Source organism: Oncorhynchus keta, chromosome 32, assembly GCF_023373465.1.
Source record: "Oncorhynchus keta strain PuntledgeMale-10-30-2019 chromosome 32, Oket_V2, whole genome shotgun sequence".
In the NCBI taxonomy this organism is placed as follows: Eukaryota; Metazoa; Chordata; class Actinopteri; order Salmoniformes; family Salmonidae; genus Oncorhynchus; species Oncorhynchus keta.
Window position 1 is genome coordinate 6,308,215 of NC_068452.1, and position 26,091 is coordinate 6,334,305.

The following is a 26,091-nucleotide window of genomic DNA, read 5'->3' on the forward strand; positions in this document are numbered from 1 at the left end:
GTATTAACCCGTTCCCATTCAACCTAGTATTAACCAGTTCCCATTCAACCTAGTATTAACCAGTTCCCATTCAGCCTAGTATTAACCAGTTCCCATTCAACCTCGTTTTAACCAGTTCCCATTCAACCTCGTTTTAACCAGTTCCCATTCAACCTAATTTTAACCAGTTCCCATTCAACCTAGTATTAACCCGTTCCCATTCAACCTAGTATTAACCCGTTCCCATTCAACCTAGTTTTAACCAGTTCCCATTCCACCTAGTATTAACCCGTTCCCATTCAACCTAGTATTAACCAGTTCCCATTCAACCTAGTATTAACCAGTTCCCATTCAACCTAGTTTTAACCAGTTCCCATTCAACCTAGTTTTAACCAGTTCCCATTCAACCTAGTATTAACCACTTCCCATTCAACCTAGTATTAACCCGTTCCCATTCAACCTAGTATTAACCCGTTCCCATTCAACCTAGTATTAACCCGTTCCCATTCAACCTAGTATTAACCCGTTCCCATTCAACCTAGTATTAACCCGTTCCCATTCAACCAAGTATTAACCAGTTCCCATTCAACCAAGTATTAACCAGTTCCCATTCAACCAAGTATTAACCAGTTCCCATTCAACCTAGTTTTAACCAGTTCCCATTCAACCTAGTTTTAACCAGTTCCCATTCAACCTAGTTTTAACCCGTTCCCATTCAACCTAGTATTAACCCGTTCCCATTCCACCTAGTATTAACCAGTTCCCATTCAACCTAGTATTAACCCGTTCCCATTCAACCTAGTATTAACCAGTTCCCATTCAACCTAGTATTAACCCGTTCCCATTCAACCTAGTATTAACCCGTTCCCATTCAACCTAGTATTAACCCGTTCCCATTCAACCTAGTATTAACCCGTTCCCATTCAACCTAGTTTTAACCAGTTCCCATTCAACCTAGTATTAACCCGTTCCCATTCAACCTAGTATTAACCCGTTCCCATTCAACCTAGTATTAACGCGTTCCCATTCAACCTAGTATTAACGCGTTCCCATTCAACCTAGTATTAACGCGTTCCCATTCAACCTAGTATTAACGCGTTCCCATTCAACCTAGTATTAACCCGTTCCCATTCAACCTAGTATTAACCCGTTCCCATTCAACCTAGTATTAACCCGTTCCCATTCAACCTAGTATTAACCAGTTCCCATTCAACCAAGTATTAACCAGTTCCCATTCAACCTAGTATTAACCAGTTCCCATTCAACCAAGTATTAACCAGTTCCCATTCAACCTAGTTTTAACCAGTTCCCATTCAACCTAGTATTAACCACTTCCCATTCAACCTAGTATTAACCCGTTCCCATTCAACCTAGTATTAACCAGTTCACATTCCACCTAGTATTAACCCGTTCCCATTCAACCTAGTATTAACCAGTTCCCATTCAACCTAGTATTAACCAGTTCCCATTCAGCCTAGTATTAACCAGTTCCCATTCAACCTCGTTTTAACCAGTTCCCATTCAACCTCGTTTTAACCAGTTCCCATTCAACCTAGTTTTAACCAGTTCCCATTCAACCTAGTATTAACCCGTTCCCATTCAACCTAGTATTAACCCGTTCCCATTCAACCTAGTTTTAACCAGTTCCCATTCCACCTAGTATTAACCCGTTCCCATTCAACCTAGTATTAACCAGTTCCCATTCAACCTAGTATTAACCAGTTCCCATTCAACCTAGTTTTAACCAGTTCCCATTCAACCTAGTATTAACCACTTCCCATTCAACCTAGTATTAACCCGTTCCCATTCAACCTAGTATTAACCCGTTCCCATTCAACCTAGTATTAACCAGTTCCCATTCAACCTAGTATTAACCCGTTCCCATTCAACCTAGTATTAACCCGTTCCCATTCAACCAAGTATTAACCAGTTCCCATTCAACCAAGTATTAACCAGTTCCCATTCAACCAAGTATTAACCAGTTCCCATTCAACCAAGTATTAACCAGTTCCCATTCAACCAAGTATTAACCAGTTCCCATTCAACCTAGTTTTAACCAGTTCCCATTCAACCTAGTTTTAACCAGTTCCCATTCAACCTAGTTTTAACCCGTTCCCATTCAACCTAGTATTAACCCGTTCCCATTCCACCTAGTATTAACCAGTTCCCATTCAACCTAGTATTAACCAGTTCCCATTCCGCCTAGTATTAACCCGTTCCCATTCAGCCTAGTATTAACCAGTTCCCATTCAACCTCGTTTTAACCAGTTCCCATTCAACCTAGTTTTAACCAGTTCCCATTCAACCTAGTTTTAACCCGTTCCCATTCCACCTAGTATTAACCCGTTCCCATTCCACCTAGTATTAACCAGTTCCCATTCAACCTACTATTAACCAGTTCCCATTCCGCCTAGTATTAACCCGTTCCCATTCAGCCTAGTATTAACCAGTTCCCATTCAACCTCGTTTTAACCAGTTCCCATTCAACCTAGTTTTAACCAGTTCCCATTCAACCTAGTATTAACCCGTTCCCACTCAACCTAGTATTAACACGTTCCCATTCAACCTAGTATTAACCCGTTCCCATTCAACCTAGTATTAACCAGTTCCCATTCCACCTAGTATTAACCCGTTCCCATTCAACCTAGTATTAACCAGTTCCCATTCAACCTAGTATTAACCAGTTCCCATTCAACCTAGTATTAACCAGTTCCCATTCAACCTAGTTTTAACCAGTTCCCATTCAACCTAGTATTAACCACTTCCCATTCAACCTAGTATTAACCCGTTCCCATTCAACCTAGTATTAACGCGTTCCCATTCAACCTAGTATTAACCCGTTCCCATTCAACCTAGTATTAACCCGTTCCCATTCAACCTAGTATTAACGCGTTCCCATTCAACCTAGTATTAACGCGTTCCCATTCAACCTAGTATTAACGCGTTCCCATTCAACCTAGTATTAACGCGTTCCCATTCAACCTAGTATTAACGCGTTCCCATTCAACCTAGTATTAACCCGTTCCCATTCAACCTAGTATTAACCCGTTCCCATTCAACCTAGTATTAACCCGTTCCCATTCAACCTAGTATTAACCCGTTCCCATTCAACCTAGTATCAACCCGTTCCCATTCAAACTAGTTTTAACCAGTTCCCATTCAACCTAGTATTAACCCGTTCCCATTCAACCTAGTATTAACGCGTTCCCATTCAACCTAGTATTAACCCGTTCCCATTCAACCTAGTATTAACCCGTTCCCATTCAACCTAGTATTAACCAGTTCCCATTCAACCTAGTATTAACCCGTTCCCATTCAACCAAGTATTAACCAGTTCCCATTCAACCTAGTATTAACCAGTTCCCATTCAACCAAGTATTAACCAGTTCCCATTCAACCAAGTATTAACCAGTTCCCATTCAACCTAGTTTTAACCAGTTCCCATTCAACCTAGTTTTAACCAGTTCCCATTCCACCTAGTATTAACCAGTTCCCATTCCACCTAGTATTAACCAGTTCCCATTCCACCTAGTATTAACCAGTTCCCATTCAACCTAGTTTTAACCAGTTCCCATTCAACCTAGTATTAACCACTTCCCATTCAACCTAGTATTAACCCGTTCCCATTCAACCTAGTATTAACCAGTTCCCATTCCACCTAGTATTAACCCGTTCCCATTCAACCTAGTATTAACCAGTTCCCATTCAACCTAGTATTAACCAGTTCCCATTCCGCCTAGTATTAACCAGTTCCCATTCCGCCTAGTATTAACCCGTTCCCATTCAGCCTAGTATTAACCGGTTCCCATTCAACCTCGTTTTAACCGGTTCCCATTCAACCTAGTTTTAACCAGTTCCCATTCAACCTAGTATTAACCAGTTCCCATTCAACCTAGTATTAACCCGTTCCCATTCCACCTAGTATTAACCCGTTCCCATTCCACCTAGTATTAACCAGTTCCCATTCAACCAAGTATTAACCAGTTCCCATTCAACCAAGTATTAACCAGTTCCCATTCAACCTAGTTTTAACCAGTTCCCATTCAACCTAGTATTAACCCGTTCCCATTCAACCAAGTATTAACCAGTTCCCATTCAACCAAGTATTAACCAGTTCCCATTCAACCAAGTATTAACCAGTTCCCATTCAACCTAGTTTTAACCAGTTCCCATTCAACCTAGTTTTAACCAGTTCCCATTCAACCTAGTATTAACCTGTTCCCATTCAACCTAGTATTAACCTGTTCCCATTCAACCTAGTATTAACCAGTTCCCATTCAACCTAGTATTAACCAGTTCCCATTCAACCTAGTATTAACTCGTTCCCATTCAACCTAGTATTAACCCGTTCCCATTCAACCAAGTATTAACCAGTTCCCATTCAACCAAGTATTAACCTGTTCCCATTCAACCTAGTATTAACCAGTTCCCATTCAACCTAGTATTAACCAGTTCTCATTCAACCTAGTATTAACCAGTTCCCATTCAGCCTAGTATTAACCAGTTCCCATTCAACCTCGTTTTAACCAGTTCCCATTCAACCTCGTTTTAACCAGTTCCCATTCAACCTAGTATTAACCCGTTCCCATTCCACCTAGTATTAACCCGTTCCCATTCAACCAAGTATTAACCAGTTCCCATTCAACCAAGTATTAACCAGTTCCCATTCAACCTAGTTTTAACCAGTTCCCATTCAACCTAGTTTTAACCAGTTCCCATTCAACCTAGTTTTAACCAGTTCCCATTCAACCTAGTATTAACCCGTTCCCATTCAACCAAGTATTAACCAGTTCCCATTCAACCAAGTATTAACCCGTTCCCATTCAACCTAGTATTAACCAGTTCCCATTCAACCTAGTATTAACCAGTTCCCATTCAACCTAGTATTAACCAGTTCTCATTCAACCTAGTATTAACCCGTTCCCATTCAGCCTAGTATTAACCAGTTCCCATTCAACCTCGTTTTAACCAGTTCCCATTCAACCTAGTTTTAACCAGTTCCCATTCAACCTAGTATTAACCCGTTCCCATTCCACCTAGTATTAACCCGTTCCCATTCAACCAAGTATTAACCAGTTCCCATTCAACCAAGTATTAACCCGTTCCCATTCAACCTAGTATTAACCAGTTCCCATTCAACCTAGTATTAACCAGTTCTCATTCAACCTAGTATTAACCCGTTCCCATTCAGCCTAGTATTAACCAGTTCCCATTCAACCTCGTTTTAACCAGTTCCCATTCAACCTAGTTTTAACCAGTTCCCATTCAACCTAGTATTAACCCGTTCCCATTCCACCTAGTATTAACCCGTTCCCATTCAACCAAGTATTAACCAGTTCCCATTCAACCAAGTATTAACCCCCATTCAACCAAGTATTAACCAGTTCCCATTCAACCAAGTATTAACCAGTTCCCATTCAACCTAGTTTTAACCAGTTCCCATTCAACCTAGTTTTAACCAGTTCCCATTCAACCTAGTTTTAACCAGTTCCCATTCAACCTAGTATTAACCCGTTCCCATTCAACCAAGTATTAACCAGTTCCCATTCAACCTAGTTTTAACCAGTTCCCATTCAACCTAGTTTTAACCAGTTCCCATTCAACCTAGTATTAACCAACTTTTTTAACTCTATCAGTTCCCATTCAAGGACTTCAGCATTTAACCCACACAATCATTAGAAACACCAAGCTAATTAGCAACGAACCAAACAGGCCAATATGTACTTGGGTTCAAAGATATGTATTTGGGTTCATCCATTCTTCCCCCTTTCAAACACGCCTTGAGGAAAGGAAAAGTTGCTGATTGAGTTTGGTGCAATCAGATAGGACCGCAGTCTGAACACTGCCTGGTGGATAGACGCTCTCAACGATCCAATGTTAGTCCTTATGAGATCAAGTGTTATCAGCAGCTGCTAATTGTGTTAAGAGTTGGGATTTCACAATCGGATGTGAGTGGGGAGAGATGGGACGGTAACTTGATCAGTTTAGGCTGACTAAACTTTCTTCAAGAGAGCATGTTCGATGGAGGGAGAGAAAAGGAGAGGAAGGGGCAGAGTAGGAGAGAGAAAGAGAGAAAGGAAGAAAGTGAGAGTGAAAGCTTGTTTGTGTATGTGTCCATCATACACTCAACTGCTGTTCCCCATCTTGACCTGAAGGGGGAGCCCTGGTGCCCCACTGGGACTCTCCTTGCAGGAAAGTCGTTGCTCCCAGGAAGTCCTCCTCCCATCTATCTTCTATCCTCCATCTCTGCAGCTAGCTCCCAATGCCCAGCAGTGTCTGAGAAGTCCCATTGGCACTGAGCTGGGAATTTGAGGTGTGTCTGCCATTCCAGTCTAGGTCCGTCTCTGTTTTGTTGGCTCTATTGAGGTTTCCATGTATTGATCCATCACTCCTTCTAAAACTCTAACCGACTCCATTGGTGCATGAAGTGGTTCTGTTGTTTCTGTCAATGTCAGGAAAGATAAGGTGCCTGGCGCACGTCAGCCTGAGCCGAGCTGAACCCTGCCCTGTCTGCTTCAAGGAACAGGTACCAGGGAAGGATACAGATAACCAAGAACACGAAAAGACAGACTCTTACAATCTCAGACATACTGATACCGTAAGCTACTCAAATACTCGCTCTCTCACACACATTTTATATATATATATATATATATATATATATATACGGGCTTAGCCTACACGAGCACACAGGAACACACACAGGCAGTCGGGCACACACACAGAAACATTTTCCACTGATGGTGGACCTGTGGGACTGGGGATAATCCCTGTACTAGAACAAGGGAAAAGCAGAGCGTAACCAACCTCTCGGGCTCTTATTGTTATGGAGCAGATCAGCGATAAGTCCCAAATGGCACCCTATTCCCTCTGTGGTGCACTACTTTTGACCAGAGCGAGCTCCAAAGTAGTGCACGGCATACGGAATAGGGTGTCATTTGGGACCGAACCAGAGTGAAGAAGAAGGGAAAAAAACACCCCATCATTAACACACTAAACCTTTCCTAAAGCCATTCTCAACACTGAGGGGTACAGGACGGTAAGCCCACAGGGACATTAGAGACTAAACTCACTCTGATTACAAAGGAAAAGATGGATGGTATTACCAGCCTTGCATAAATCTTGTGTAACAAAAATGCGTGACACAGAGAAAGATGATTGAGAATGAGGAGATACTACTACAGGCAGATTTGTAAGCTTGTCACCAGTCAGATAGTTTTTTTTTTTTTACCAGAAAGACTGAAAGCTGATAATCTAACAGACTGAAGTTGAAGACCAAAAGCATGTATGCAAAATAAAAACAAGTTGCAAAATCAAATTGGACTTGAATACTTTTTACAGATACATTTGTTGCAAGGTCCAACAGCAACCTTGAGCTAAAAGCATCAGAGAACAAGCACGGATAGACAGTTTGTATAGGTGACGCGAGCAGTGGCTGTGGCACCCCCACTTGTTGTCAATAAACGGAAAGGGCTGTGCCTTTTCCTGTCAATGGAAAGGGTTGTTAACATGTCAGCACAAATACTAGCACAAATACTTGGATTGTTTGGCTGAGAACGAGAACCACAAATCTAAAAGAGAGAGAGGAAGAGAGAGAGGGAGAGAGAGAGAGAGAGAGAGAGAGAGAGGAAGAGAGAGAGAAGAGAGAGAGGAAGAGAGAGAGAAGAGAGAGAGAGAAGAGAGAGAGGAAGAGAGAGAGAAGAGAGAGAGAAAGAGAGAGAGAGAGAGAGAAAGAGAGAGAGAAAGAGAGAGAGAAAGAGAGAGAGAAAGAGAGAGAGAGAGAGAGAGAGAGAGAAGAGAGAGAGGAGAGAGAGAGGAAGAGAGAGAGAAAAGAGAGAGAGAAAGAGAGAGAGAGAGAGAGAGAGAGAGAGAAAGAGAGAGAGAGAGAGAGAGAGAGAAGAGAGAGGAAGAGAGAGAGGAAGAGAGAGAGAGAGGAAGAGAGAGAGAAAGGAGAGAGAGCGAGAGAGAAAGCGAGAGAGAAAGCGAGAGAGAAAGCGAGAGAGAGGAAGCGAGAGAGGAAGAGAGAGAGGAAGAGAGAGAGGAAGAGAGAGAGGAAGAGAGAGCGAGTAAGAGAAATTGAGACACAGTCATTTCTCAAGCACTGTATCATCTTCCTGCTTTCAGCTGCCCAGATCAATACTGCTGAGGAGAAATGATGCCAATGGTTTGATGGTGCACACACACACACACACAATGAGCAAGCCTGTACTTCTGTTCACTTTCATTGCATGTTCAAAGACACACACACACCCCCTTTCATAGATCTGTCAGTGATGACGTGTGTTGGTAAGAAGTCAGCCAGGGGCTCCTTTACTTTGCATTCTTCCAATTCGCACTTCAGGAGATTGAAGAGACCCTTCTGTTACTCCTGTTAATAGACACTCACAGTCTCACAGACAGACACATTCTAGTCACAGTAAAGGTGATAGGTAACCGTATGAAAGTCACTATTTCTATGAAGGGTGCTGTCCTTGCCAGACTGTGAAATTGCGTCGCATGAGGCAAGTGTCATGGCAGAATCGTACCACCTAGTAAAAGATTATCCGGTACTTCTGTATACTTTTCTTGCCAGTAGTTCTGAGAGTAGTGCTCACGAGCCAAAAGTGGTCTCCCAAAATTGCATCATATGTGCAGATACAGTATGTGCACAACATTTTGCTCTCCCTCTCTGCTCTGCTCTGCGCTCTCTGCTCTCTCTGCTCTCTGCTCTCTCTGCTCTCCCCGCGCTCTCCGCTCTCTCCGCGCTCTCCGCTCTCTCCGCCCTCCGCTCTCTCCGCCCTCCGCTCTCTCCGCCCTCCGCTCTCTCCGCCCTCCGCTCTCTCCGCCCTCCGCTCTCTCCGCCCTCCGCTCTCTCCGCCCTCCGCTCTCTCCGCCCTCCGCTCTCTCCGCCCTCCGCTCTCTCCGCCCTCCGCTCTCTCTGCCCTCCGCTCTCTCTGCCCTCCGCTCTCTCTGCTCTCCGCTCTCTCTGCTCTCTCCGCTCTCTCCGCTCTCTCCGCTCTCTCCGCTCTCTCCGCTCTCTCCGCTCTCTCCGCTCTCAGCTCTCCCGTCTTTAATCCAGACTGAGCTGTAAATGTTTATTTTATTTATTTCACCTTTATTTAACCAGGTAGGCCAGTTGAGCACAAGTTCTTATTTGCGACTGCGACCTGGCCAAGATAAAGCATAGCAGTTTGACACATACAACACAGAGTTACACATGGAATAAACAAAACATACAGTCAATAATACAGTAGAACAAAATAAAACAAAAAGTCTATATACAGTGAGTGCAAATGAGGTAAGATAAGGGAGTAAAGGCAATAAATAGGCCATTGGTGGAGAAGTAATTACAATATAGCAATTAAACACTGGAATGGTAGATGTGCAGAAGATTCATCTGCAAGTAGAGATACTGGGGTGCAAAGGAACAAGATAAATAAATACAGTATGGGGATGAGGTAGGGAGATAGATGGGCTGTTTTCAGATGGGCTATGCGCAGGTGCAGTGATCTGCTACCTGCTCTGACAGCTGGTGCTTAAAGCTAGTGAGGGAGATATGGGTCTCCAGCTTCAGAGATTTTTGCCGTTCGTTCCAGTCATGGGCAGCAGAGAACTGGAAGGAAAGACGACCAAAGGAGGAATTGGCTTTGGGGATGACCAGTGAAATATACCTGCTGGAGCGCGTGCTACGAGTGGGTGCTGCTATGGTGACCAGTGAGCTGAGATAAGGCGGGGCTTTACCTAGCAGACACTTGTAGATAACCTGTAGCCAGTGGGTTTGGCGACGAGTATGAAGCGAGGGCCAATCAACGAGAGCGTACAGGTTGCAGTGGTGGGTAGTATATGGGACGTTGGGTGACAAAACCGATGGCACTGTGATAGACTGCATGCAGTTTGTTGAGTAGAGTGTTGGAGGCTATTTTATAGATGATATCGCCAAAGTCGAGGATCGGTAGGATGGTCAGTTTTACGAGGGCATGTTTGGCAGCATGAGTGAAGGATGCTTTGTTTCGATATAGGAAGCTGATTCTTGATGTAATTTTGGATTGGAGATGTTTAATGTGAGTCTGGAAGGAGTTTCAGGTCGAACCACACACCTAGGTATTTGTAGTTGTCCACGTATTCTAAGTCAGAGCCGTCCAGAGTAGTGATGCTGGACGGGCGAGCAGGTGCGGGGCAGTGATCGGTTGAATAGCACGCATTTAGTTTTTGAGGGGAACTAGAATTGCTTTTTCATTGTCATTTTATTAAGGGAATCAGCTTTCCCCGTCATATCAGTCATTGCATCACTTTAGAGAGCTATTTATAACTTGTAAGAAATGTTCAGATCAACCAGCCAGCGGGTTGTTTAATAAGGTTATTTCATAACGTTTAAGGTTTTTGTTAGCCCATAGATTGTTGCAAAGTTTGAGTCACTCAAATACCACAGTAACACACAGACATCGCAAAGTATAATAGAACTGCAAGAAAATAAGCTTTAAACCTGCAGAATTCTCTCTCCACCAACAATATTGGTGTGAACAGTGTGTCGTGAACAGTACTTGTGCCCATTGAAATAGGCGTGGACCGCGGGATGCTCCCCGATACTGGAAGGGGGCCTGAGTGAAGTAGTTTGGGAACCACTGTGCTATAATGTAGAAGAATATATATTTTCCTAATAATTCAAAACTGTTCATGAACCAACATTGAGTACTAACAGGTTCAGGATGACACAGAGGACACGTCACTTCCTGGTTAGTATGGGTAAGTGGACAGACCGTTGATCTGGAGTCACTTTGTTTCCTCCCTGTTTGTCAGACGTCCTGTAGGGTTGTAATCGTCCCTGATTGACTGGGAGGCCATGTGAAGTGGGTGAGACATGCTCTCTCCCCCCTACCACTCCTCCAAATTCAAACCATCTTGGAAAAGACCATGAAACCACATCTAAGCAATAGTTGCCAAGAGATTGCTACTGTGACGTCAAATAAAGTCTTTGCCCTTCAGCCCTCAATGGTTAAACAGTGTGTGGCTGATATGTGATATGATATCATTACCTTCCTCCCCCCAGTAGATATTATGCTCTGTATGAGCTTGTTCATTGAGAAGAATGGAGAAATCAATCCCCTCGTGTCTTTAACAAACATGTGCTGCTCCTATTCCAGGAGACTCTCCACAATGGCCCCACAGTGGCCCCACAGGCCACAGCCAAACCAGTAACCGATGTAGACTTGACGGCTCAACACACACTTGAGTGTGTGAGAGTGGCAGTGTTGATACTTCTGCTGCTGCAGCACAACGTAGCCAACTCTCTTTTAATAGACTGGGGGTTAGCTGGCACACTCTGCCTGATGTGCGCACACAGACACACACACAGCACAGTTAATCAACACTCAAAATAAGCTCTGCAGCTGCAGAGTGTGAGTGTGAGTGTGAGTGTGAGTGTGAGTGTGTGTGTGTGTGTGTGTGTGTGTGTGTGTACACATCCACTCCGGAGGAAACGAAAGGTAACAGGTCGCTAGGATCCACAGACATGCCCTGCAGCCCTTTGAACTCAAGTCAATCTAGTGAGCAAACACTGGGCTTAGCCTGTAATGCATTTCAGACATAGAGCCCAACTCACTAGAGAAAACAGACACACAGGCTATTTGTAAGGGTCCATTTCTGTGTCAGTTGCAATGTGTAGTGGGGGCAGATTTTTCAAATTTGTATAGTGTGTCAGCCCGAAAAGTATTTATTTGGTTGTTTGTGTGGGTGGGTGTGGGATAACTTGTTTTGGTCTAATATCAGTGGACCATGTGTGCACGTGTGCGACTGCACTAGGACTGACCCCATTTAGCCTATTTACATGTTTGGTAAATAGTCTGGTGGTCGACCGAGATTTCTTTAGCCGAGCAGTAGCATGAAAAAACATTTTTTTTTATAATGGTGGTGTACAAGACATCCAGTCTGATTGGCGCCTGTCTAAGCAGACTGATCCATTGTGGAGGCCGTGGGCACGGCCCCTCACCGAGACACGGGCTACTGAAATGGTATATGGATGTATTATGTAAGAGCAATGGTGGAACACTAGACCATGTGGCGTATGTGCATTATAGCAAAGTTAACCAGCATATTCCCAGCAGTTAGGAGACGAGCAAACAGCCCTGGCCTTAATTGTCTAAGAAGAGCGAGGAGAGGAAACCAACTTAATTAGGTCTATAATCAACAATCTAACTTTCATAAATCATCCATCCATCTACAGTACCAGTCATTCTTTACCCCTTTCTCTCCCCAATTTCATGGTATCCAATTGGTCGTTTGTCTTGCCTCATCGCTGCAACTCCCGTACGGACTCGGGAGAGGCGAAGGTCGAGAGCCGTGCGCCCTCCGAAACACAACCCAACCAAGCCGCACTGCTTCTTGACACAATGCCCGCTTAAACCGGAAGCCAGCCGCACCAATGTGTCGGAGGAAACACCGCACACCGGGCAAACGTGCCTCCCCTAACCCGGATGGCGCTGGTCCAATTGTGCACCGCCCGGCTGCAACAGGAGCCTGGACTCGAACCAGGATCTCTAGTGGCACAGCGAAGAAGCCGCCTTAGATCGCAGCGCCACTTAATGCTTGCTGCTTGTGCTTTTACAGACTGGGAGGATCGGGAGCTGATGTAGTAGTGGTGGCAGAATGAGCTGTGGAAACCTCCACCCCCAGTAGTGTGTGTCAGCCACAGGGGCCACAGGCCACCATGTAATCACCACATAACTCTGTTTGCAGCGTACACTACTCAGCTCGCCCCGTTGGCACCATAACGTGGCTGTTTTGCCGTGTAGGCCAGCATCACATAACTCTACCATGGCCACCGGGCTAAATACAGCTAGGCGCTGCCGTATATCTCTTCCTTCGCCGTTGTACGCTAGAAAACTAGCGCCTCAGGACCATGACGCTACAGCTAAGCCATTTGGCATCACATAGCTCTACCTCAGACACAAATAACCCATCATTCTACCATAGCCAGCTCCAGTCTAAACACAGCTAGTTGGACCAGGACACCATTCTAAAGTTTTGGTACATAGCTCCAGTGAACAGCTTCAGTACTGAGGTCCAGCGAAGCACTCTACTCCTACGGGCTCTACTCCTACGGGCTCTACTCCCACGGGCTCTACTCCCACGGGCTCTACTCCCACGGGCTCTACTCCCACGGGCTCTACTCCTACGGGCTCAGCTGTCAGCTGCCCAATCCGCTACTTTTCTCTCGTTCTCCTCTAAATCAACGCCGATTCCAATTTCCAGCCAGAATTGATTGATGAGGGATTGGTGTGGCAGCAACGACCAGAGTCCATTACTAAAGACGGAGTCTGGGAAAGGCTTGGGGACTTCCGGTGTGTGCTGGGGGATTGAAGTGGGAATTGTGTCCGGATACACCAGGAAGAGAGAGGAGAAAAGTGGGATGTGGTTATGGGAATAAAGAGAGATGAGTGTTTCAGGGTTACATTTAGAATGTGGGGCAGTCGGGCAAACAAGGGGGAATGGAATGCAGGGGTCTACCGGGCATACCTGTAGATATGCAAACACACAAACCTCGGGTGATTTCAGTCACAACGTGGATGTTTGTGGTAGAACTCCTCCCCCTGGTTATGGTAAATGACGGGCCCTCAATATCCCAAGGGGTTTGGAGTTGCGTTGGGTTTCCAGAAAATACACACACACACACACACAGGGGTATGATATGTGAGCCTGTAGCGGTATCCAGGTCAGGTGTCTGTCTGCCTCCTTCAGATCTTTCCATCTGATTTAGGGTCCATTGATCAGGTTATAAATATGTCTCCTCCTGCTCCTCAGGGATCACTGGGTTATTATAAAAGGCCCTGATCAATAAAGCCTCTCAAATGAGGGGAACATACCCGACATGTTTTATAGCCCAGTGAGTGTGTTTACTGGAAATGTGTGCATTTTCAGAAGTGTAGTTATAGTGCGTGTCTGTGTATGTGCATGTCAGTGAGTGAGTGAGTGAGTGAGTGAGTGAGTGAGTGAGTGAGTGAGTGAGTGAGTGAGTGGTGAGTGAGTGAGTGAGTGGAGTGAGTGGAGTGAGTGGAGTGAGTGGAGTGAGTGGAGTGAGTGCACTTTGCAGTCTCAATGTAAGACTCAGCGCCAAGGTGTGTAGTATAGCCGGTGGCAAGGCCATATGTAATACTGGGTCAGAGGGGCTTAAATGATGCCTCTAATTGTAATGCTTAGAAACTGCTTAGTGAATAGTGAATAGTGTGTGGTGTGGTGTGTGGTGTGTGGTGTGTGGTGTGTGGTGTGTGTGTGTGGTGTGTGTGTGTGTGTGTGTGTCGCTCTCTCTCTCAGGTGAGCTCTGTGTACACCCAAGTGTGTGTTAATGACTGCAAGTCCTACTCCCTTGCACTAAACACACTTCCACCCCCAAATCCCTTGGGCGAGCTGCATTGGTAAACAGCAGAGAGAGTTCAGCCCTCCCGGACCGTTCCAGAAAAACCAGGAAAAGGAAAGAGTAAAAGAAATGGCCTGAATCTCCTAGAAGTGGTATCTACCCTGCTGATATAGAGACATATATGTAACAGACGCTCTTGTCCTGCGATGGGGACGGTAAAGCAGGCAGATCCAATCACATTACAAATTGCAACACATTACCACGGTGGTTCTGTTTTTGAGCCCTCGGTAAAATACACCGTGACGGGAACACCTCTGCCCGTCTACATCTCACCAGCGTTCCCACCGCTCGTGTGTGTACCTTTTCCTCTCATCCACCTGCCCGATCTCTCTCTCGCTCTCCCTCCCTGGGAAATGGTGTCAGTGCTGCAGTATTATTCACCCTGTCTGGGGGGGGGGGCAGAGCGATTGTGTGTCTGGAACAGAGGCCCTTAGGCTAAGCCTGATGTCCTCAGAACTCAGCCATAGGGCCAATACAGGGCAAGGTTTTGCATCATTCACTCTTCATCATCACACATTAAAAATACAACACTACATGGAAGATATGCCTGTAGAGAAAAGAGCCGGGATGGACAGAAAGCAAGTAAAAAGGCAGGAGAGGGTGAGAGAAACTAGGTGGGGAGTGTAAGAGACGGGGCTTGCAAGAGAGGAGAGAGGGAGCTGTGGCTCCAGAGGAAAGCAGATGCAGTCTTGGTGGTACGGGATGGAGAGATGAACCCTCTATTAAAGAAGAGAAGGATGAGGAGAGTGGCATTGGGTGACAGGCCAAGAAATAAAGCAGTAATGGAAAACGGAAAGGAAGCCTCAACCTTCAGAGATGATCAGGTTTCAATAAACTAAAATGTGTCTCTGTTGCAAAGCAACGTTCAAAGCAAACCACTTGACCTTAGCTTCCTACGTAATTAAATGAGAAGCCATTCATTTAGAACAGAAAACACTATGAATATAATAGATAAATATAATGTCAAAACATTCAAGTAGGCTTCAAGTGAACCAGGAGGACCAAAAGGACCAACTCAGTCTAACGCTTAAAGATCCAACCTATACTGAACAAAAAATATCAAACGCAACATGTAACCCATTGGTCCCATAATTCATGAGCTGAAATAAAAAGAGGCCTGACATTTTCCATATGCACAAAAATCGTATTTCTTTCAAATGTTGGCAACAAAGGACTCCTTTGCCAAGAGAATCCATCCACCTGACAGGTGTGGCATATCAAGAAGCTGATTAAACAGTATGATCATGACACAGGTGCACCTTGTGCTGGGGACAAAAGGCCACTAAAATGTGCAGTTTTATCACATACGTTTTGAAGGAGCGTGCAATTGGCATGCTGACTGCAGGAAAGTCCACCAGAGTTGTTGCCAGAGAATTGAATGTTAATTTCTCTACCATAAGCCACCTCAAACATCGTTTTAGAGAATTTGGCAGTACGCCCAACCAGACTAAAAACCGCAGACCATGTGTAACCACGCCAGCCCAGGACCTCCACATCCACCAGCTTCACCTGCGGGATCGTCTGACACCATCCACTCTGACAGCTGATGAAACAGGCATATTTATGCCTGTAATTAAGCCTTTTGTTGGGGGAAAAAATCTGATTGGCTGGGCCTGGCTCCCCACTGCGCCCCTGCCCAGTCATGTGAAATCCATAGATTACGGCCTCATGAATTCATTTCAATTGACTCATTTCCTTATATGAACTGTAAAAGCTTGAAATTGTTGCATGTTGCATTTACATTTTTGTTCAGTATATTTAAATGAGAACCACAGCATCATGATCACGAACGGTTTAACTTAACTCAAGCCTCCAAGTAGGCTGAAGTGAGTTGAAGAAGGCTAAATTGGACCATCCAGAAAGAGGGCCAAAATGTCCAACAACATATGGAGTATGAGTGTCTACCACTTTAAATGGTTTCGAATCACTGTCATGTCCTGTACATAGGTTGCCTTCCTAACGATGCACGTGCTTAACATAGAGATAACCTACTCATGTATCCTGCTCCAGTAGCGATCTGTCTTCATTAGACTGGCTTTAGTCAGAGTGGCTGTGATGAACAGCTTCCTCTCTACTGGGCTACCTAGCTTCAGAGAGAGGGGTAGTGTTCCAAATGCGAGCTCAAATCACTTTTGTCCAAAAAGCAATTTTACAAGTGACCAAATGGCATTCGTGTGTTCAGACAGCCGTCATTTGCTGACTGACACGTCTACCGCTTGTTGTGAAAGTAAAGACAGGTATCTGTGTAGTGGTGTAGGCTGATTGGTGGCGGTGCTTCCCATCACTCAGAGGTTGAGTAGCTAGCTAAGGTGACAGTGCCATGGAAGTTTCCCAGTCACGTCAAAGAATGATCCAACTTTCAAAATTAGTTATTTTTGGCTAGCCACAACAGTCAACAACCGAGCTAGCTGTTTAGCTTGTAGGCACACTCACCAATGCTTTTGTAACCAATTAAAAAGCTAGTTAGCGAGAATTTTGACATTTTCAACAGAGTAGCTCACAAGCAACGAGATATCCCAAGTAACAGACAAGTCACATGGCTAGGAATCAGATTTCTATCTGACTTACAACCACCTATAGAGGTGGTTTAAAGCCGATTTGAAAATATCAGATTCTATGCGCTCAAACTACAGGAATAATATCAGACCTGTCAGATATGCCAACAAAAAAGGATATGGATTTGAGTCACTTCAACCTGCCAGTGTGTGAACAAGGCTTTATTACCTCGTAACAGAGGTACAGAGGCAGTCTGCCTGGCCAGAGCTTTAATTGTAGCTGTCGTGTAAAGACACACAGCTGGCTAGGTGGGTAGTCAGTCCCCTTCGGAGGCTGAATCGGAATCGTCCCAATGGTTTCTGTCACACTACCTAACAGTTTGGTGGGACGGAGAGGTGGGCACAGCCAGGTAAGAGGTGATGGGAACAGCCACACGTTCTCACACACAACTTCACCCAGAGTCATCCCATGCTTCTACAATCTGCACAAAGACAATTACCACCCGCTGAGGCTGGTACCAGATCGCGGAACTGATTTTATTTTGTAGACTTTCTTCTTTTCTCCTTCTTCCATACTTTTTCCAAACACCCCCCTTCTACCTTCCTCTATCCATTCCTTTTCTCCATTTAAATCTCTACTGATTAACTAAAAGGGAAACTTCACAGAGAATAGAGTAGTGTGAGAAGACTAAAGATCAAGTTCAATTAATATGACAAACTAGGGAGTCCAAGAAAAGGTTGAAAATGATCGAGTGCACTACCACAAAAAGAGATTTGGAAGCTCAGCTCATACAAAGTTATGTCCAGTCAGCCAGTACAGAAAATGCGTACCTCTTCTTCTCCTCCTCCTACTCTTCCCTGTTTCTCTCCTTTTATTTCTCTACACCCTGCTGCCCCTTGCTCTGTCCTGCCTACTGATTCAGTGTCCAGGGCTAGCCTTGCCACGCACCAGTCAGTGTCCTGAGCCCACCTCGGCTCGCACACACGCAATCTCCTTTACTCTCACGTGGCCACCGAAGCCATCAGTGACAGGAGATTATGGTCAGCCACACACACCTCCGCCACGCTCCCACATATTGCCCTGTGTACGACGGCCACCGAAGCCTTCAGTGACAGGCAACATCTGTCTGGCCAGAGGACAGAAACATTACAGTTTGAGGAGACATGTATATACTGTACTCTTGCCATCTTGATGTAACGTATCACCAGCCAGCCACTTTAAACAATGCCACTTTATATGTTTACATACCCTACATTACTCATCTCATATGTATATACACTGTACTCTATACCATCCACTGCATCTTGCCTATGCTGTTCTATACCATCACTCATTCATATATTTTTTAATGTACATATTCTTCATTCCTTTACACTTGTGTTACTCGTTGGATATTACTGCATTGTCGGAACTAGAAGCACAAGCATTTCGCTACACTCGCATTAACATCTGCTAACCATGTGTATGTGACGAATAAAAGTTGATTTGATTTGAGACGGACTGAATCCTAAACAGTGTGGCGAGTGTGTGCTGATGAGTGAGATGATGTGAAGAGTCATGAACAAACAGTGAATCCTCAGCGGTTTGTGAGCACATCACGCCTGCCATGTCACAAACGCGCGCCGTACATTCGTCGTCGAGGGCTCTCAGTCCGTTCACAGGACAGACACTCCCTCTAGTACTTTTATTACCCCAACGCGGGGTTTACTGAGGGCTCAGATGGAATCAGGTTTCACGTTGGAATTAAAGCCCTGCTCTGCGTTGGAGCTTCCGAGCGGAGACCGAAGACGGAACGAGAGCGCAAGATAATGCTCAAATGATCAGCTGTAAGGCTGCAGTCCCGTTCCCTGCAGCAGTGAAAAGCGGATAATCCCGTGTAGCGCTCTCCACTACTAATTGTGTCACAGGCTCACAGCATGGAAGGCAGTGAAAAGAGTGAGAAAAGTAGAGCGGGGAAAGCCTGACACACTGTTCTCAGAATCTGAAGATAATCTACCAATTCTGAGAACTGGGTCTGCGGGTTTCGAGTCTCTTTACTTTTGTCACTCTTATCGACGCACATCAACTGTGAGTCTTGAGGGGTGTGTGGCGAATGGAAGGACGGGTTGCAACATCATTGTGTAAACACGGATACACACGCACACACACACACACACACACACACACACACACACACACACACACACACACAGCATAATAGACAGTGAGAAGGAGAGACACGCTGCATGCGCTGCAGAAGGAAGGATGCTGTAGATAACTAAGTAAGCAGCTTTGAGGAGGACAGGCAGGCAGGCCCAGACCTGAACCTCCTTATATCAGCTCTAACACAAGTCCAGACGCTCACATCCCTACATTACAATAGGATTAGTCTCATCGGTGTGATCAAATACAGGGTGTTTTAAATGCACCTTTGAATCGAACACACAGGGTGTTTCTATAATAAATGCATAATACCGATGCTGCGAGCAAGCAAATTGGGAGCACGGGAGGGTCGGGGTTTGAGTCCAAGTGGAAGTTTGCGAAACGGAGCACGGAAAGCACTTCTCTAATGCGTACTCGAATGAGCAGAAATATAAAAACGCCCATTAAATAAACATATAATCAATGGCGCCCCATTATTTTCACTGAAGCGAGAGAAAACATACTCCGGAATTAAATATTCAAAATCAAATCAAATGTTATTTGTCACATACACATGGTTAGCAGATGTTAGTGCGAGTGTAGCAAAATGCTTGTGCTTCTAGTCCCGACAATGCAGTAATAACCAACGAGTAATCTAACCTAACAATTTCACAACAACTACCTTATACACACACAAGTGTAAAGGGATGAAGAATATGTACATAAGGATATATGAAAGAGTGATGGTACAGAGCGGCATAGGCAAGATGCAGTAGATGGTATCGAGTACAGTATATACATATGAGATGAGTAATGTAGGGTATGTAGACATTATATTAAGTGGCATTGTTTAAAGTGGAAAGTGATATATTTTTTTACATACATTTTTCCATTGTGCCTATTCACATCAAAATGTTGCCTGAATACAATACTTGAACTTGATAGGTTTATAAATACATGCGGTGTAAATTTTGGCATGTTTACCTTCCTCCAATACCCACTGTCGCACGCATAGATCACAAAGCCCATATTAAGTCAATAGTGTTAACTGGCTAGCTACTACTTTTTCCCTAGCTAACAGTAGTTTTAGGTCATTTTCTGGTTAGCTCCATTATTATTAATTCACATATGCTGTATCGAGCTGATAGTTATGAAGTAAAGCGTTTGCCGTGTGTATATCTTGTTTGGTCTCCATTGTTGCCACTGTGCGTCCTGGTTGGAATAAGGTTCAGTGAATTGGGAGGTGTAGGATGAGGTAACACAGTAATGGAAGTGCAAGTGCTTTCTCAAATGTTTGTGCGCTCCACCCTCTCGTCCTCGCAAGAACGTACTCAGAGAACATCCTCGGGGGAATGCACTGGGAGCATGAGTGTGTGGAGCACGGTTGGATTGCATATTGAAAAATGCCCACAGATTTCAATGACTCAATACACTTGTCAGTGGCAAAGAGAATGGCAAGGACAAGACTGGGTGGCAGGTAGCTTAGCGGTGAAGAACACTGGGCCAGAAACCGGTCGCTGGTTCGAATCCCTGAGGCAAGTAGGTAAAAAGTATGTCGATGTGCCCTTGAGCAAAGCACTTATATTCAACCTAATTTCTGCCGTCAGTAGCCCTGGATAAGAGCGTCGGCTAAATGAAGCAATAAAAGCCATTTCATCAGCCTAAAAATCCTATTCAAGACGGGAGCTTTTTGTACTCTTCAACATTAATTTCCAAGAAATCTGTCAAACTGGCAGTTGCAATGTCAACTTATGGCAATGAGCTATAACTTGAATTGTCTCGACACATAAAACCAGTATCTTTCTGGCACTTTGGAATAAAGAGGACAGAAGAAGTAAAGGCAGCCAAGTGGAACTCTTAGTACAAAGCCCTGTGAGAAAGTGGCTTATTCAGGCATCCACTTGCTGGACCCTTCAGACAGGAGACCATTAGCTAGGGGATGGACACACACTAGGGATCCCTTAGAACTGAAGTCCCCACAGCCGCTAATTGGGGGAGAGCAGAAAAGCCAAGGTCCCCAGGTTCAAAAGCAACCAAAGCACCAAATGGAGGAAGGAGCTGGTTGAGTGACAGACGTGTGGATGGAAAATGTGTGTGAAGAAAGAATGTGTGCGCTCGCGCAAATGACAAAGTGTATGTGCCTGATTGAGACTGCTGATTGAGTAGTCGTGCAGAAGTATACGAAGACATGCGTATGCCTCATGCTCTTCACTTTACCTTGACAAGCCAGAGCAGGAGAATGTTGATGGATATTTAGATGAGGTCACTGGATAAATGGAATATGACACTTAATATGCACTGGGAGCCCGTCTGAAAAACCAGGCATTCTAGAAGCTCGGTGTTCCTTGAGAAAAGACAAGTGAATAGACTTCTATTCTCTACATTATTAGTACATCTAACAATAAAGAACAAGTGCATTGATCCGAGACCTAAACCAAGGTTCTGCATTATTTTACAGTAATAAAGATGGCAACATCTGGGAGGGAAGAATACATGACTCTAGAAAATCGACGGCAACACAAACTAAGACCAAATTGTACAACAGCTTGGCAACAGCTTGGCAACAGCTTGGCAACAGCTTGGCAACAGCTTGGCAACAGCTTGGCTCACACATAACCCTTTATGTTACGGTAGACGTGCAACTTTGTAGATCGCCAAAGATGAAGCCTTGACTGAGCTGTTCTGGGCGCAACAGAAAAATCCTCAGACCAAACTCTTCGGGAATTGTGAGAGCCTACATCTTATGACGAAACTGACTGGAAAATGGAGAGAGAAGATTGCTTAGTACAAATGTAAACAGAAGCCTCGTCATTCAGCAGTACTGTAGCTGGACTGTAAAGCAGCTTAGCTGTGCGCCTCAATTCAATCACCCTTCAAAACAGCACTACATTTGACTTGATCCTTCTTGAATACTGAATGGACATCATGACGTTACAGACTGAGGTAATGTGAGATATTGAAAGTTGCTAAGTACAGTCGTGGCCAAAAGTTCAGAATTACACAGATATTAATTTACACAATATTTGCTGCCTCAGTGTCTTTAGATATTTTTGTCAAATGTTACTATGGAATACTGAAGTATAATTACAAGCATTTCATAAGTGCCAAAGGCTTTTATTGACAATTACATGAAGTTGATGCAAAGAGTCAATATTTGCAGTGTTGACCCTTCTTTATCAAGACCTCTGCAATCCACCCTAGCATGCTGTCGATTAACTTCTGGGCCACATCCTGACTGATGGCAGCCCATTCTTGCATAATCAATGCTTGGACTGTCAGAATTTGTATGTTTTTGTTTGTCCGCCCGCCTCTTGAGGATTGACCACAAGTTCTCAATGGGATTAATGTCTGGGGAGTTTCCTGGCCATGGACCCAAAATACTGATGTTTTGTTCCCCGAGCCACTTGGTTATCGCTTTTGCCTTATGGCAAGGTGCTCCATCATGCTGGAAAAGGCATTGTTCGTCACCAAACTGTTTCTGGTTGGTTGGGAGAAGTTGCTCTCGGAGGATGTGTTGGTACCATTCTTTATTCATGGCTGTGTTCATAGGCAAAATTGTGAGTGAGCCGACTCCCTTGGCTGAGAAGCAACCCCACACATGAATGGTCTCAGGATGCTTTACTCTTGGCATGACACAGGACTGATGGTAGCGCTCACCTTGTCTTCTCCGGACAAGCTTTTTTCCAGATGCCCCAAATAATCAGAAAGGTGATTCATCAGAGAAAATGACTTTACCCCAGTCCTCAGCAGTCCAATCCCTGTACCTTTTGCAGAATATCAGTCTGTCCCTGATGTTTTTCCTGGAGAGAAGTGGCTTCTTTGCTGCCCTTCTTGACACCAGGCCATCCTCCAAAAGTCTTCGCCTCACTGTGCGTGAAGATGCACTCACACCTGCCTGCTGCCATTCCTGAGCAAGCTCTGTACTGGTGGTGCCCCGATCCCACAGCTGAATCAATTTTAGGAGATGATCCTGGCACTTGCTGGACTTTCTTGGGCGCCCTGAAGCCTTCTTCACAACAATTGAACCGCTCTCCTTGAAGTTCTTGATGATCCGATAAAGGGTGGATTTAGGTGCAATCTTACTGGCAGCCTGTGAAGCCCTTTTTGTGCAAAGCATTGATGATGACATGAGTTTCCATGTAGTTAACCATGGTTGACAGAGGAATAACAATGATTCCTAACCTCCTTTTGAAACTTCCAGTCTTATTCGAACTCAATCAGCATGACAGAGTGATCTCCAGCCTTGTCCTCGTCAACTCTCACACCTGTGTTAACGAGAGAATCTCTGACATGATGTCAGCTGCTCCTTTAGTGGCAGGGCTAAAATGCAGTGGAAATGTTTTGGGGGGGATTCAGTTCATTTGCATGGCAAAGAGGGACTTTGCAATTAATTGCAATTCATCTGATCACTCTTCATAACATTCTGGAGTATATGCAAATTGCCATCATACAAACTGAGGCAGCAGACAGCAGAAAATGTATATTTGTCTAACTCTCAAAACCTTTGGCCACAACTGTAGCAGGCATTGATAAGAGGAGTGAGCACTTTGGGGTAGAGGTCAGGTCAGATGAAGTGAGGAAGAACAGATATCACTAAGGTTCTGTCTAGCAACAGAGATGCATTGGCTGTTCAGATGTGTAGGAGGAGACTCAACCTAGGAGGAAGGGTTAAGTATCAGTGCTTGTGTGAAAATGTATTTAATGCAGCTGAATTGATCCTCTGGGAAGAATAAACTTGGTTAAGCTTTCATAGTGTCCGTGGAGTTTTATACTCAGAATTAGAACCTAACAAAAGGGTCTGAATATTATGTAAATGGAGAATTTGTTTTTTTATGTGTAATAAATTTGCAAGAATTTATAAAAAGCTGTTTTCACTTTGTCATTATGGGCTACTGTGTGTAGATTGATGAGGGAAACCATTTAATTGAATCCACTTTAGAATAAGATCTGTAATGTAACAAAACATGGGAAAATGGAAGGGGTCTGAATACTTTCCGAATGCACCGAACACCCACGGTTTTATCAGAAAATGGTAAAACACAACGAGGCTGATGGAACAGATCAGAACGTTAAGCTTAAAATGTTAATAAACTATTATTTCTTCACATTATACCTCGCAGCAATGCACACGCGGCAAGACGAAACTGTTCTAAGTAGCAACTGATTTGAAAACCAAGAGAACACTAGAGAAATACTGCTTTCAATGGCATATGAGGAAGTGTTTCTAAAATAATTAAATGTTAATATGGTCAGATTTTGTATTTGCTAATTTCAAGCAAAGTAAGGCCTGCCTTATAATATGAAGTAAAACATCCAAGTTTCAAACAATTAAATTGTTTGAGATTTGGTTCCTCAGATTGGTGGTGATGTGCGGTGCACAACAGCCACTGGCAATTTGACCAGAACTAGTATGTTGACAGAATCAAGCATTAACACATGTTATTTATCATTATATTTGTCAAACTTGACTGTAGTTTAGCCATTCTTTATGTAATTAAGTCTTTAAAGTTTAGTTGCAATTTCTGGCGCCTCCCACGTGTCAGCATGTTTGCTGACGTCAATGCACTTAGAACACCTTTTGAAGTGTAGGCTAATTATTTATGTACGTTTATTCAAGTTAGTGTGAGTCACATGCGTTCGACTGATGACAGCTGAAACTAGCATTGTCCCGTTTGGCCTTTTTTACATCCCATTCAGACTGAAGAGCTCAGACACAGAAGCTGTAGAAAGGCCAAAGTCCTCCACTGTTCACCCTCACTCTCCATGTCTCAAGGCCTCTCATTTCCAAACCTCTCTCTCTCTGCTGCCACCTCTCCGCCCCCTCAAATTTGGCTTCAGCCTCTCCATTCCTCTCTGTACCCACAAAACCCTAGACCCTCAACCCTCGCGTGAACTCTGTCTTGGACTTTAGCTGGAGCCTGGACATGGCATGAACGTGTTGCTACTTTATGCATAGAGTTGCCTGATAGCATTTGCCTGCAGATAGTACTAACAATTGGGTAGTCTCAACTTTTCAGCGCCCTCCACTATTCTTAATGTCAAACTATTTCTGCCCCACTCTACCCATTTACTTGGCTTTTTCTCCTGATTCTCTGTAGTATCCTACTCTAGGCCTACCATTCTAGCCTGTCTGTCTGCTTAGAGTTGGGCTACAACTACGAATTGTGTCGTGTTCATCTTTCAAGCATCCAATTCCTAGCCTCCCCAATGTGCTAGTCCCACACTACCGATTCACTCGTACTGCCTCTTGATTCCCACTTGCCCCCTATTCGTCTTGGCCGTCTCTCTTCTCTCTCCCACTTGCCCCCTATTCGTCTTGACCGTCTCTCTTCTCTCTCCCACTTGCCCCCTATTCGTCTTGACCGTCTCTCTTCTCTCTCCCACTTGCCCCCTATTCGTCTTGGCCATCTCTCTTCTCTCTCCCACTTGCCCCCTATTCGTCTTGACCGTCTCTCTTCTCTCTCCCACTGCCTCCCATTTGTATGCAGCTCCAGCCACCAGAATAGAGCTCTTACTTAAAATGTCATTTGCTCGTGTGGCTCATACCTGCTGTGTTCACTATACACCGTATGGAAGCATGCATCGTGAGTGTCTGTATTGGGCATTAGTAATATACATGGGATTTCTGTGTGATCTAAAAACAAGGACCAATTTGGTGTGCGGCGGGGCTTTCTATTGAGTGTTTGTGCATTAGACTACGTGGTGTTTGGAAAGCTGTTGTCATGTTTACCAGAATTAACCACCCCTGCTACACTAATGAGGATTTTACCATCGTGCCATCTGATACCCTCCGAGCTAGATGTGTTCTCGTTTTGGGGATTTGAGCGACATTTACTTACTGGAATCATAACATTTCCATAATCCTTTTTCACAAAAACACTTGTTTGGATTCCCACATGCATGTTTTACTAAAGCTATTGGTTAAAATGTTCACGTGTCCATCTTCTCTTCCTATCCGTGTTCAGCGTGTGTGCCTGTGTTGTGTGTCAATACGCGTTAGTTGTACTTGTGTGTTAAGCTCTTGACCCGTGACTGAGTAACATGTAAGGGCGTGTAGGCATCTGACCCACTTAACCACTACAACCAAATAGATTACCTTTCCCTGA

General features: G+C 44.4%; 1 protein-coding gene and 1 long non-coding RNA gene across 8 annotated transcripts in view; both read right to left on the bottom strand.

Annotated features, from left to right (window-relative positions):
- Positions 1–3,083, bottom strand: part of LOC127914457 (uncharacterized) — a 3,564-nt gene extending 481 nt beyond the window's left edge. The window contains exons 1-2 of the long non-coding RNA XR_008088406.1: positions 2,858–3,083; positions 986–1,089 (exon numbers count right to left, since the gene is read on the bottom strand). This is a non-coding gene — a long non-coding RNA (uncharacterized LOC127914457). The remainder of the gene's footprint in view (positions 1–985; positions 1,090–2,857) is intronic.
- LOC118364938 (regulatory-associated protein of mTOR) overlaps positions 1–26,091 on the bottom strand; it is a 213,873-nt gene that overhangs the window by 142,741 nt on the left and 45,041 nt on the right. The window lies entirely within an intron of this gene.